Here is a 14,898-nt window from a genome sequence, read left to right on the forward strand (position 1 = left end):
CTGTTTGTATTGTGTGCTTTTTGATTAAGACATATCCTCGATTGGACTGATATTTTTTAGGTCATTTATGTATATTGGATGTTTTTTGACCTTTATGTGCTATGCTTTTGTTATACAGAGTACTGCATGTCCGACTCTGTGTCCGATTTTAAAAAATCGGTTTCACGGCGGAGAGCATAAAACGCTCACCGGCGCTCACAGCCGGACATCTTTCAAACCCATTCAAATGAATGGGTATGAAAGAGTCCTGCAGCTTTCCGTCTCCTGCTCAGTTTTGTGCAGGAAACTGAAACCTGCATGAATGGAGACCGGGCGCAGATGTGAACGAGCCCTAACCTTTCCTCTTGGTTGGACATTTGTCCAGATATGTGTATTAGAAGATGATTAGCTTTGTAAGATAATATTGTTTTGCGGAATTGTACCAGAGAGTGATATCCTATAAGTGTTTACATGCAACCAACCAGTGGTTATGTTGCTCATTGCAGCCTTTCAAGTGTTTGGAATCAAGTTGCAATATTGTATTGAATTGGATTAATTAGGAATTGAAGTCCTAAAGAGATATACACGTGGGCAAAATTGTTGGCACCACTCGTTTAATGAAAGAAACACCCACAATGGTCACAGAAATAACTTGAATGTGACAAAAGTAAAAATAAATCAAAATTCTATGAAAATGAACACATGAAAATCAGATATTGTTTTTTGCTTCAACTTTTTTTTTTGTTTGTTTTTTTAAATAAAACTTATGAAACCAGCTGTGATATTGTTATAAGTATGTTCTGTATGTTCTGTTCTGCTTACTTATTCTGCTTTGTCTGCCTAGCAACAGTGAGGTAGTAATGGAGGAGGAGCTGAGCTTAGGGGGAGGAGTTGTTAGACAGGGAGCCATGATGGAATAAAGTGTTCTGATCTACAAAAGTAACCATCTCATAGTGGACTTATTCCAGAAGACCTGCATCCTCACTACAACACTACACAGGCCTGGACAGAAATTATGGTTCCCTTAACGTAATATTTTGTTACACAACCTTTTGAGGCAATCACTGCAATCAAACGATTCCTGTAGCTGTCAATGAGACTTCTGCACCTCTCAGCAGGCATTTTGGCCCAGTCCTCATGTAAACTGCTCCAGTTGGCTCAGGATTGAAAGGTACCTTTTCCAGAGATGTTTCAGCTCCTTCCCAAGATGCTCAATAGTATTTAGGTCAGGGCTCATAGAAGGCCACTTCGGAATAGTCCATTGTTTTCCTCTTAACCATTCTTGGGTGTATTTATCTGTGTGTTGTGGGTCATTATCCTATTGCAAGACCCATGACCTGCGACTGAGACCAAGCTTTCTGACACTGAGAAGCACATTTCTCTCTAGAATCTCTTGATAGTCTTGAAATTTCATTGTACCCTGCACAGATTCAAGACACCATGCGCCAGATGCAGCAAAGCAGCCCCAGAACATAACAGAGCCTCCTCCATGTTTCACAGTAGGGACAGTGTTCTTTTCAAAATATGCTTCATTTTCCCGTCTGTGAACATAGAGCTGGTGTGCCATACCAAAAAGTTTGATTTTTGTCTCATCTGTCCATAGAACATTCTCCCAGAAGCTTTGTGGCTTGTTAACAGGTAGTTTGGCAAATTCCAATCTGGCTTTTTTATGATTTGTTTTCAACAATGGTGTCCTCCTTGGTCATCTCCCATGAAGTCCACTTTGGCCGAAACAAAGACGGATGGTGCGATCTGACACTGATGTTCCTTGAGCTTGAAGTTCACTTTTAATCTCTTTAGAAGTTTTTCTGGGTCCTTTTGTTACCATTCGAATTATCTGTCAATTTGATTTTTCATCAATTTTTCACCTGCTGCAACATCCAGGGAGGTTGGCTATAGTCCCATGGATCTTAAATTTCTGAATAATATGTGCAACTGTAGTCACAGGAACATCAATGTGCTTGGAGATGGTCTTGTAACTTTTACCTTTAACATGCTTGTCTATAATTTTCTTTCTAAGCTCCTGAGACAACTCTTTCCTTGGCTTCCTCTGGACCATGTTGAGTGTGGTCCACACCATGTCTCCAAACAGCACAGTGAGTATCTGTAGCCCTATATACAGGCCACTGACTGATTACTAGATTGTAGACACCGGTGATGCTAATTAGTGGAAACACCGAGATGTAACTTGTCCCTTTGGTCACATTATTTTCAGGGGAACCATCATTTCTGTCCAGGCCTGTTTCACAAGTTTTATTTTAAAGAAAGAACTTCTGTTGAAGCAAAAAGCAATGTCTGACTTTCATTTGTTCATTTTGATAGAATTTTTTATTTATTATTACTTCTGTCAGATTCCAATTATTTCTATGACCATTGTGAGTTTTTCCTTCATTAAATGAAGGGTACCAACAATTTTGTCCATGTGTGTACCTTCAATTATAAAACAATTTTTCATAAATGAATAGTATAAGTGAATATAAGAAACGTTTTACTATATTTTATTAAAGAAAAATGTTTCCTTATCCATTTATCAGGCTGAGTTACTTTTTATGTAGAAGAGTATGGAGAGGGGAGGAGAAAAATAAAAACAAGTAACTGCAGGTGATAAGCTTTGCTACACTGATAATTTTTTTTTTTTTTAATGTAGATTGTGAGCCCCACATAGAGCTCATAATGTACATTTTTCCCTATCAGTATGTCTTTGGAATATGGGATGGAAATCCATGCAAACACGGGGAGAACATACAAACTCCTTGCAGATGTTTTTTTTTATGCCCTTGGCGGGATTTGAACACCAGGACTCCAGCGCTGCAAGGCTGCAGTGCTAACCACTGAGCCACCATGTGGCCCCTACACTGATAATTTTTGACACTGCATGCTGACAATACATTAAAGGGGTTTTCCGAGCATAAATTCTTTTTTTTTTTTAAAAAAAAAAGGTCTGTTAGTGCTATTAATGGGTTAATTAGTTCACCCATATACCTTTAGCAGTGTTTTGAGTGATTTCTGTGTTTCTCTTTGAGTTCCTTGCATCTTCTGCATGTGTTTACATGTTATAGCTTCCAGTGCTTCTGTCCTACAGCTACCATAATGCTTTACTCCCTCTCCTTCCCTCACTCCCTTACAACCCCTTTCTTTTTCCCTAGGTAGCCTGCGCTCCTGCTCCACTAAAAAATACTTACCTGTCTTCCCGTATCCTCCTCTCCTCGATGGGTCCTCCAGCACTGCAGGCCTCCCACGCTTCCTGGAGCCAGGTCCGACGTCACTTCCATAAGTGACATCACAGCTCAGCACCAAGACCAGACCAGAAGCACGAGAAGATGGGTAAATATTGTGTGCCAGCTTCGCAGGCACTATTATACGTATGAGGGGATATGGCACACAGAAGAAGAGGAGGCGGCCTTCCTTGGATGATGCATCGACCTGGGTCCAGAGGAAACGGTAAGTATAATGGGGCTGGGGGGCGAGGTCTTTATACTGACATAACAGGTCAGAACATGGTTATACCGATTACCTGTTACATCAGCAGAAAGGTAAACCATTTAATATATGTAGGTCACATGACCCACATATATTACTTAAAAACTATACAATATAGGTAAAAAAGATATATCAGAAAGTTGGGGAGAGAGCATGGGGAATTATCAATTTACCATTTAACTAACTAGCCAGCAGGAGCTTCCTTCTCCTTCCCCCCCTCTCCAAAAACGTCTGCATGTGAGACTGAGTACAGACTGTGACAGATTTATACATACATTTTTTATATATTCCTGAAAAATTAAAGAATGCATTTGTATTTTCCTTATTTTAATTTCTGATTGTGTTTTCAAGACAGAAATGTTTTTGGTAAATGTATCTATTAGTTATCTATATGATTTTGAATCAGGACTATGATTATGATTTTAGTACTTTACTACAGCGCTAATGTTGTCAATGGAAATCAGCTCTCTAGGCACTCACTATTCTTCTCACGGTATTGTCAAACAAGTTTAGCAAGTAATGCTGTGTGTAATAGTTTATGAAAGAAATGAAGGGCACAGCCACCCAAGCTTCTTGCATAATTAGAAATGAGACATGTGGTGGACATCTGGCTACAATACATTACATTAAAGAAACACTAAACACAGTACCTGCACAACAGAAATTCCAGAATCTTCTTTTATTTGGATCTTTTTTTTTGTATCATATTATAATTAAACTAAGAAATGTATTAAACAAATCATTTCTCTGTGCCCTGGAGCTTATCTGTGTACTTTTCCCTGTGCCTGGCTGTAAGACAACTGGCTGCAGAAGACACCTAACACCCAAAATGGTAAAGCCTGACAAATAGCGAGATAAACTAAATGGGCAAAAGCATTGGGACATGGTTCTTAATCATTGAATTCAGGTGTTTCATACAGTCCCATTGCAACAGGCGTATAAAACCAAGCACTTACCTATGTAACCTGCCTTTATATTTTGAACAGAGTGTAATTCTAAAGAGCTCACTGAGTTTGAGCATGGTCTTGTAACAGGGTGTCACTATAACAAGTCAGTTCATGAAACTTCTTCCTTTCTAGATATTCAATGTACAACTGTGAGTGGCATTACTGAAAAGTGGAAACCACAGCAACTCACTAATGCCATAGTAACTCCATACCTGCAGACTTACAAACTTCCTTGGGCATGAACAACACAATACAAAAACTGTGTGCTAGGAGCTTTATGGTATGGTTCTTCCATGTCCAAACAACTACATACAAGCCTTACCATGCACAATGCCGAGCGTTGGATGGAGTGATGCAAAGCATGCTTCAATGATGGAATGATGATCTAAGGAATTATCAATGACACTTCTTTATCTGATAGGCAAGTCTAAGCTTTAGTAAATTCCTGGAGACCATTACCTGTACCTGCCTGATCACACTGTGCCATCTGTAAAATCTGGTGAAGGAGAGCTAATTTACTGTATGGCTTGCACACCTTCGTTCCAGTGAACGAAGCATAGGAAGATTTTTTGGATAATTGTATGCATCCAATTTTGTGGGAACAGTTTAGAGAAGGACCTTTTCTGTTCCAACATGACTATGCCACAGTGCACAAAGCAAGGTGTTGTGGAAGAACTTGATTGACCTGCACAGAGCCCTGACTTCAACCCCACCAAACACCTTTGTAATGAACTTAAATAGAGATTATGAACCAGGCCGTCTTGTTCAAAATCAGTTTCTTACCTCAAATACTCTTCTAAATAAATGGCAAAAATTCCTATAAAATTGTATCGAAAGACTTCCCACAAGAGTGGAAGTCTTTTTATGTGCAAATGAGAGAACTCATTATTAACGCCTATGGGTTTAGAATGGGATGTATCCAAATACCTCTGTCTATATAGTGTATATTTCTTGTATTTGTGTCTAAGAATGATGATAACCACAATGCAAAAAAAACCCCACTTCTATCAAAAACACATGTGAAGCTAAGGTCACTCCTCACATACTGAGATTGACAAATGATGTTCTACATTGATTTTGATGAGCAAACACATCCAAGGTCCTCATGTATGCTTTTATAGATGAGTGTAGACAGGCCATGTACTGTACAGTCATCAGCTCCAGATGCTGCTATTTCCCTAGTCAAGTTTGTAACCTTTTTCTTACAAAGCATCGATTTTTCTCTATTACCTATGTGAGGATGACCATATATTAAATATAAAGATGTAGCACTATTTAACATGACTGGTGGATCGCGGTAGCACAATCTGCCTCTGAAGTTGCTCTCTGACTAATTTGCCAGACAATGCTTCTCTCCTCCCTTTTTCTGCCCCTCCCTGGTGTCTACAATTTTATAAAGAAGTCGCAGTATGAAGCTATGTAAAATCATAGCATAGGTGCTACCACTTCATCCCCGCTATGATCTATCCCTGTGATGTCACTGTAGCGGGATAATAATAACATTGGTGACAATGCTTAAAATGCTCATACCAGATCTATTGCCAATGGTGCCCCCACTATGTATAGATGCTGTCGCTATTTGGAATTTGTGCCATGGCGATTACTTTGAGGTTTAATTTAGATTAAACCAATCACAGAAGAGCCACTGCCGCTATTATTTCTGTGTCTGTTATAGCGGCACTATGATCTTTCCTTGTCTTGTGAGACTATGATGCTAAATTCAGGGGCTTTGATGTTAAATTCAGATGGACCAATGACATAAGAACCCCTGCCCATCGACTCTTCTATGATTGCCGCAAAGCACCTGCTCTGTCACTAAATTCAAATGGACAAGTCACAGGAGAGCCTCTGCCACTATTGAACTTCATAGAGGCAGCAGATCTTCTGTAATAACAGGGAAACCACTGGTAATAGGAGCAGTGATCTATCCCTGCCCCCTTACACAATCATATCAACTACAGTGATAGTAAATAACATTGGTGACAGTGGTTAGAAAAAAAAAAAAAACATACCAGAACTGCTGTAGCTATTGCTCATAGACACTTTGGCCATTTGAATCTAGTGCCAAAGCAGATGCTTTGGCAATAAATTCAGATGAACCAATCACAAAAGTACAGCTGCCAATATTGAAATTAGGAGCTATTGAAAGTGGAGCTTTGGCGCTAAATTCAAATAGCCGGAGGACTGATTTATGGCTGGGCCAATGTAAGCAGTAGTGGCAGCTGGTCAAGCGAGGAGCAGTCCACACAGAGAACTAAATGATCCTCAATAGAGATGAGCGAAAACTAAAATGTCCGAGGTTCAAAATCCGATTCAAACAGCCGCACACTGTTTGACTGTTCGAACGGATTTCGAACCCCATTATAGTCTATGGGGGGAAATGCTCATTTCAGGGGTACGCAAAATTTGATAGAATTATACTTACCAAGTCCATGAGTGAGGGTCGGGCTGGATTCTTCTTGAAGTCTTCTCCCGGCGCAGCGCCCCTGCGGCGTCATCCGGCTGGAATTCACACTGCCTAGGCATCGGGGCCTAGGCAGAGCCGACTGCGCATGCGCGGTCGGCTCTGCCCGGCCCAACGCCTGAGCAGAGCCGACTGCACATGTGAGGGCATGCCCGCGCATGCGCAGTCAGCTCTGCCTAGGCCGGATGCCTAGTCAGAGTGAATTCCAGCCGGAAGACACCGCAGGGACGCTGCACGGAGAAGACTTCAGAAAGGTAAGAGAAGAACCAGCGTTGATTGGCAGAATGTATAGCATTCTGCCAATCAACGCTGGTTCTGCATCGAACCTTAAACTTCGAACAGCTAGTAGTGTTCGATCGAGTACGAGTATTTCGAATACCGTAGTATTTGATCGAACACCTACTCGATCGAACACTACTCGCTCATTTCTAATCCTGAAGTCTTCTTTCTTTAGCTGCTATGACTCCTAGTATTTTTCTCCTACCTGCTATTCTAAGGTTATGTGTGTCTCCTTCTGTAATATATTACTGTTATTATCCTGTATCCATATGATCATGCTGTTGTAACACACTGAAATTCCCGCATGGTGGGACTATTAAAAAAATTATCTTATCTTATCTTATCTTAAATGCTACCAGAAAATTTGTTTGAAAGTTTAGTTAACTGGAATATCTGCTATAAAGAGAAGGTACACATCTATTATGTTTCTAAACATCATTCCAATGCCTGGTACTCACAGAATCAAGACTTATAAGACAAAATGACAGCTTTCTCTGTATCCTCAGGTCCATGTTAGTAGAAACCAATAAGAGAAAGGCTACAGGTACCTAAATACTAGAAAAAACACAATGGATTTTATTTTTAACGAAGATCAGGCAGAAGACTATTTACTTTCATATTACATAATTTACATTTTTTCAATTTAATTTTAAGAAATGTCATCTTAAAATATTTTTTGTCCATTGTATATTTTAAAGGGGTTGTCCAGCTTCAGCAAATAAATGCTATTGGTGATATAATGAAAAGTTAGACAATTTTCCAATGTACTTGTATGTATTAATTCCTTCTGGTTTTCTAGATTTTGGCTTGCTGTTGACTTTTAGTGGACAAAAATCAGTCCATGGTCATGTGAGGTACAGTCGATGCTCATGTGAGATACAGACCATGGTCGTGTGATATATAGTCCATTGTCATGTGGCAGGTGCACAGCCCAATACCAGGCATACGTCTGACTAATGTGCTGTAACTATAATGAGCTGTGTAACAATGCACTTGTGTATCCATCACATGACTATGGGCTGATTTTTATCCATTGTAAGTAAATAAAGAGTGACAACAAGCAGAGATCTAGAAAACTATAAGGAATTGATCCAGAAAGTATATTGGAAAATTGTAGAACTTTTCATTATACAAACAATGACATTTATTTGCTGCAACTGGACAACCCCTTTAAACAGAGTTCAACATCTTTCCACTTTGTGATTTCTATGGGCTGTGTCCTGAAGCTTCACACATGTGTACCAGATAGACAGAGCTGTAGAAAATATAAAACTGAGTAGTTGGCTAAGCTTTGCTAGTTTTTCTCCATAGGCTGTGTGAGGCAGTAAGCACTTTATTAAAGAGAGAAGTTGGAATTGGGATTCTAGCCACTGCATTTGCATGTATTTGTAACCTCTGTTGCTTCACAAGGTCAGTGTTTTGCATCTGTGTTCATAAGCTAAAAAGGGGATTGAAGGCTACATAGAGATAATTATTACTATTAACTCATCTGCCCCAATGTCTCTAATTTTGAACATTTAGATAAAAAAGTTTTATTAATTTTAATAACACACACGTGCAAATAGCATACATATCTTGAGTTGCCCAACTGGAGTACAAAATCTTGTATAGTAGAACTTTTTCAGTAGTTAGATATCATCACTTCTCAAAGTTTTCTCAAATCAGCAAAGTTCTGTTCAAATATACAAGAGGAATGAAAACAGTAATCTGTTTTATATTGTTCTTAGCTGAAATGGAGTAGATGAGCAGGAAAAAAAACTAATGTAAGTGTGATATCATATGTGCTTCTTCTGGAGACTCTGCAAGTAATCCAGTGCTTTGTATACTTCCATGTTCCCAAGAGAGTAAAAGGAATGTAGAACTTTACTCAAGATGATTGACCCATTCTGCTCCTAGTAGACTTGGAGGTGATAGGTTAAGAAAACTTCACTAGAGGAGAAACAAAAATTATAAAAGCTCAGACTCTGGCACAACTTTAGCCAGGACAAGAACCTTGTTTTTAAAGATTCAATTACCCCTTATTTGAAATAAAAATGTATGTTTTAATTAAAACATAAAAAACAGCCCATTATCTACTTGTAGTGACACTTAAAGAGGTTGTCCACCTTGGACAATCCCTATTTTATAGCAGGAACCCTAGCTAACAATTTTTGGCAAAATGTAGCAATAATTTTCCTCCAGTTCCATCACATGGTAAATTAAAGTAAATCTATTGCTTAATGTGATATTTCAGGATATGTTGAAATGCGTGTATACATAAGAAATAACACTATGTTTGGCCATTATATGACTTTTTAAGCAAATTTTGGCACTTATTCCTTTTGCATAATCAGTTGTTTGCATTTCTCCTTGAACTGGTGAGTGGAGACAAAGCTACCATATACTATACATACATGTAATAGGAAGAGAGAAATTTGCTCTATAAATTTCTCACTCAGACTCATTTCCAACAATATGCAGAACATATATAGAGACTTACTGACTTGTGCATATGTGAATAAAGTCCTTTGTTTGTGATAGAAAACTACTATTTAGCACCGAGCAACAGCCTAAACATGTCCCTTCCTTTTGTCTCTCTCTATTCCTGATCACTCTTCCGCTCAGACTCTTTGCTACCTGCCCTGACCTACAGCCTGTTTACTCTAATGAAAGAACCCTGTCTTATTTGACCTTGGCTTGTCCACTGACCACATTTCTTCCTTCTGTGCCAGATATCAGTATTTCTTGACCCACCTGGGTCAGCTACCACTAAACTGAGATTATTCCTAGGTATAGCAACACGAAGGACCGGTTTGTGAGACAAGTGGTAAAAACCACTTAGACAAACCCTAAGGAGTAGTCCCAAGCTAAATCATTTCAGCAGAACAGTGGATCCACACGCTGCGTTACACCATTGCTTTTTTGAGGCTTTGATATACTTTTACTAGTTGTCCTTATCTGGGCCGCTACATATTGTTGGCCTTACTTTCTTTTTTGTCCTGCTAGAGGACTTGAAGCTGTGATCAGTTTTGAAATGTTCAGTATTTTACAGCATTATTGCCTTTGAGTGTGTATTACAACCTTGTAATATATTAGGCTATGAGTCTTGCATGGCCTTATAACCTATGTCAGACTTGTGGGCTGTGGGGACACAAATGAACTGAAAGATGGAGTTAATATGTTATTGTATTTTATGAAGGGAGCAAAAATGTTTTTAGCTGAATTGTCTACAACCTTTCTTCTTCCTTTTTTATTATACCAACTACCTATAAAATTACATTCCAAACAATAGTCCTAATATTCTGCATCAGAATGATAAAGCCAAGCCTTGGCTGTCCACCAGACTATCTTAAATCCGTTTTTAAATTCTTGAAGTTCTGAAGTTTGCGGCTTAGAATGCAAATCTGTTGCCGTTAGTCCAATCAGGAGTACAATGATGGGGATGTCAATTAGAGATACTTAATACTTCTCAGACTTGGTGAGAATTTTTTGAAACATCGCTATTGGTGCAAATACTGTATATATGCTACTGTAAAGTCCAATTTCATTGACATAGTGAACAGAAGTTTGGAAGCTTGGCTATATTATGGGTTGCTATGGCATCCTTTATGGTTATCCCCCAGCCTCAGAGTGATCTGATAGAAGGTCTCTGGGTATTGGTATTATTTTGCCTCTGAATAATTTGTCAGACAAGATGTTGAGGCTCCCTGCAATATAAGCTGCAGTCAGGTTCCTGAGATGACATCCTTCTAGATGAAGAATCAACTCTTCCATTGGGGGCAAATCTTGAACACCCCTGCCTGAATGCCACACTGGTGTTCTCTGCTTTTGGAATCTCCTTCTATGAGAGACAGGATATGAAAGAGAGTTAGCCTAACTGCTCTGAGCTACCATAGAATAAATGGCATCAGAGGATCATGAACCTTTCCCTGGTGGGGTGTTCTAATGGGCTCCCCAGCCTAAAAAGCATATGCAATTATATACATCCAGATTTGTAGAGTAAAAGACCACCATCTTTTCCACCATATTAGAGATTGGGGTATTTGGTGAGAGAGGTGGCAAGGCTTGTCCAAACCCTTGGGTCTTTTGTCTGGTTAGGAATATCCACTGGAAAGGTCACTGAAGAAAGCAACACCACTGGATCGCCTCTATTGAAACACTCTTTAACCTCAAGACTTTGTACATTCTTCTTTTTTTTTTTTTTTTTTTTTTTTCTTATGGTAGAGTTGGAAGGGACCTCAAGGGCCATCGGGTCCAACCCCCTGCGAGTGCAGGTTTTCCTAAATCATTCCAGCTATATGTTTATCCAGATTCCGCTTGAAGATTTCCATTGATGGAGCGCCCACCACCTCCCGTGGCAGCCTATTCCACTCTCTCACTACCCTCACTGTCAGAAAGTTTTTCCTAATGTCTAATCTGTATCTCTTTCCCTTTAGTTTCATCCCATTGCTTCTTGTACTTCCTTGTGCTAATGAGAATAGGGTAGATCCCTCTGCACTGTGACTACCTTTCAGATATTTGTAGACTGCTATTAAATCTCCCCTCAGCCTTCTCTTCTGCAAACTAAACAGTCCCAGTTCTTTTAGCCGCTCCTCATAGGACATGGTTTGCAGACCTTCCACCATTTTGGTTGCTCTTCTCTGGACTTGCTCCAATATATCGATGTCTTTCTTGAATTGAGGCGCCCAGAACTGTACACAGTATTCCAGGTGTGGTCTGACCAGGGAAGAGTACAGCGGAATAATGACCTCTCTTGATCTAGATTCAATGCTTGTCTTAATACATCCCAGAATTTTATTAGCCTTTTTTGCAGCAGCACCGCACTGTTGGCTCATGTTGAATTTGTGATCTACTATTATGCCCAAGTCCTTTTCCCCTATGCTATCACTTAGTTCTATTCCTCCCATACTATATATGTTTTTTACATTTCTGTTACCCAGATGTAGAACTTTGCATTTGTCCCTGTTAAATACCATTTTGTTGGCCTCAGCCCATTGTTCCAGTGTGTCTAAGTCCTTTTGAATATACTCTCTCTCCTCTCTAGTGTTGGCTATTCCTCCTATCTTCATATCATCTGCAAATTTTATGAGTTCCCCAATAATTCCATCGTCCAGATCATTTATAAAGATATTAAAAAGTACTGGGCCCAGAACAGAGCCCTGCGGCACCCCGCTTTTGACTTTCTTCCAGTTTGATGTGTAGCCATTTAGTATTACTCGTTGTGCCCGATCATTAAGCCAGTTGTGAATCCACCTAACTGATTTTTTGTCAAAGCCATACTTAATCATTTTTTCAATAAGAAGGTTATGTGATACTTTATCAAATGCCTTACTGAAGTCAAGATATACTATGTCCACAGCATTCCCTTGGTCCAACCATTCAGTGATTTTGTTGTAGAAGGAAATCAGGTTAGTCTGACAAGATTTATTGGTCCTAAAGCCGTGCTGGCTCTGGTTAATTAATGCCTTCCCATCCAGGTACCGAAGTAAATGTTCCTTGACAATTTGCTCAAAGATTTTTCCTCCTATCGAGGTCAGACTTACCGGCCTGTAATTTCCTGGATCGTCCCTTTTCCCCTTTTTGTAGATGGGGACAACATTTGCCCTTTTCCAATCTAAAGGGACCACTCCTGTTTCCCATGACTTACCGAAGATTATAGCAAGGGGTTCTGTTATTTCCTCTGCTATCTCTTTCAGGACTCTAGGGTGTAAATCATCTGGTCCTGGGGACTTGGTTTCCTGTAACTTGGCTAAGTGCTCTCTTACCAGACCTTTGCTTATAGTCAGCTTGGAGTCCTCCTTCCCCTCATCTCCATCACCATTAATGTCGATATTTCCATTAGTTTCTTGGGAGAAGACGGATACAAAATATGAATTTAGTAGCTCCACCTGCTGTTCCACCATGTTAACTGTTTCTCCTTTGTCATTCTTCAGGACTCCAATGGTCTCCTTCACTTTTCTTTTGCTTTTAACATATCCCCAAAATCCTTTTACCTTACTCTTTGCCTCTTTTGCAAGCTTCAATTCGTGTTCAGCCTTAGCTCCTTTGATGCTTGTCTTGCAGAGTCTGCAGACTGCTGTGTACTCTTCCTTAGGTATAGTTCCCATCTTCCACTTTTTGTATGTTTCCTTTTTCCTTTTTAGCAGGTTATATAATTTTTTGGTCATCCATCCTGATATTTTTAGGTGCTTCCCATTTTTCTTCCTTCTAGGTATTGTTAGTTCCTGTGCTTTAATGATTTCCCTACGGAAGATTTCCCACCCTTCATGTGCATTTTTGTGCTTAAGAATTTTGCACCATGGAATTCTGCTAACCCTTGCCTTCAGGCTCTTGAAGTCTGCCCTGCTAAAGTCGAGCCTTGAAGTCTGTGTCTTCTCAGGTCTTCTTCTTCTTCTTGCAACCCCAAACTCAAGTATAGCATGATCGCAGAGAGATCTTTTTGGATGTCTGAATAGAGTGAATACCTTGCTGGATGCTCTGTATCTAAGGAAGGGGAAGAAAAATAGATTTTTATGTATTATAAAACCTAGAAACTGGATAGATGTGGATGAAATAATCATCGACTTCTCCCAATTTAATATTCATCAAAATTCTACAGAAGGCTTAGAGGAATATGACACAAAAAAACCTGTTCAGTTCTAAAAAGAAGACAGATGTGGAATATGTAGCAGAGGGAAATATATTTATATATTTAAGAAATGGATTTAATTTAACAATTCCCATTCTGCACTACACTTACCACATTGTGTGAATGTGGGCAGAGCGGGACAGGCCAAAAAGGAAAAAACTTTTCTGGCATGATTTATAATGGAAATTTACGCCCATTCCTAATGGATGTGTTTGGATCCTCTACATAAATCAGTCGTGCCCTGCACTAGTCTGGGCCTTTATTAAGATTGCTGCATCAAATAAGTCTGTCTTACTAAATCTGCCTCATTGACTCATCCCCAGACTGCTGGAAAGCATCCACAGTATTAAAGAAATGAAGGATACTTACCTGATACATGTTGAGACACACTGTAGATCCACTTGTAATACACCAGTAGTATAGAAAGAAAACACAAGGGAGTGGAATTTAGGGGCATCATTTATAGGATTTCTATCTTTAAAAGGTCACGTGTTCTGACAGCCTTCAAGGCGAAGAAATGCCCATCATCGTGCTCAGAGGCGTAACCAGAGGCTCAGGGCCCTGATGCAAAATAACAGGGACCCACTTACCATGTTCTATGTATAATACTGGAGTAGTGTTAAGCTATGAGGAATTTAAGCCTTCTCAGTCTCCAGGGCCCAGAAGCAATGTATACTACTGCCTCCTCACAGCTACACCCCTGAGTGTGCTGCTGTAAGTTAAAACCTTCTGCTACACATTTGTTCTTTTTTTGGTTAAAGCAGATGAGCCATTGCATCAATACCCATCAATATCCACAACTAGAGCCTCTTTAACCATAGGGTCATATGGTAGAAGGCCCTATTTACGGGCAATCACTTGTATTGTGGCATGCCCACTGATCCCTTTGGAAGTGAGAGCCCCTTGGCTGACCTAGATTAAGTGGGACAGTCCAACATTTTGAGTGCCGTCCTGCTGGTCCAGACAAACAGATCCCAATTTTCACTGTGAGTCCTGAGTGCAGAGAAATTTCAATGTAAGTACAATGTATGTACCGTATTATATTGATTGAACAGTCAATGAAGGGGCATTATGTGAGATTTAGTTGAAGGGAAATTGTATTATGTTGGGGATATTAAATTATACACAGGCCATTTAAGGTC

General features: G+C 39.6%; 1 pseudogene; it reads left to right on the forward strand.

The window, feature by feature from the left end:
- The first annotated feature begins 3,343 nt into the window (after positions 1-3,343).
- LOC142216945 (uncharacterized) overlaps positions 3,344-14,898 on the forward strand; it is a 63,030-nt pseudogene continuing 51,475 nt past the window's right edge.

This window comes from Leptodactylus fuscus, chromosome 1 (assembly GCF_031893055.1).
Source record: "Leptodactylus fuscus isolate aLepFus1 chromosome 1, aLepFus1.hap2, whole genome shotgun sequence".
Taxonomy (NCBI): domain Eukaryota; kingdom Metazoa; phylum Chordata; class Amphibia; order Anura; family Leptodactylidae; genus Leptodactylus; species Leptodactylus fuscus.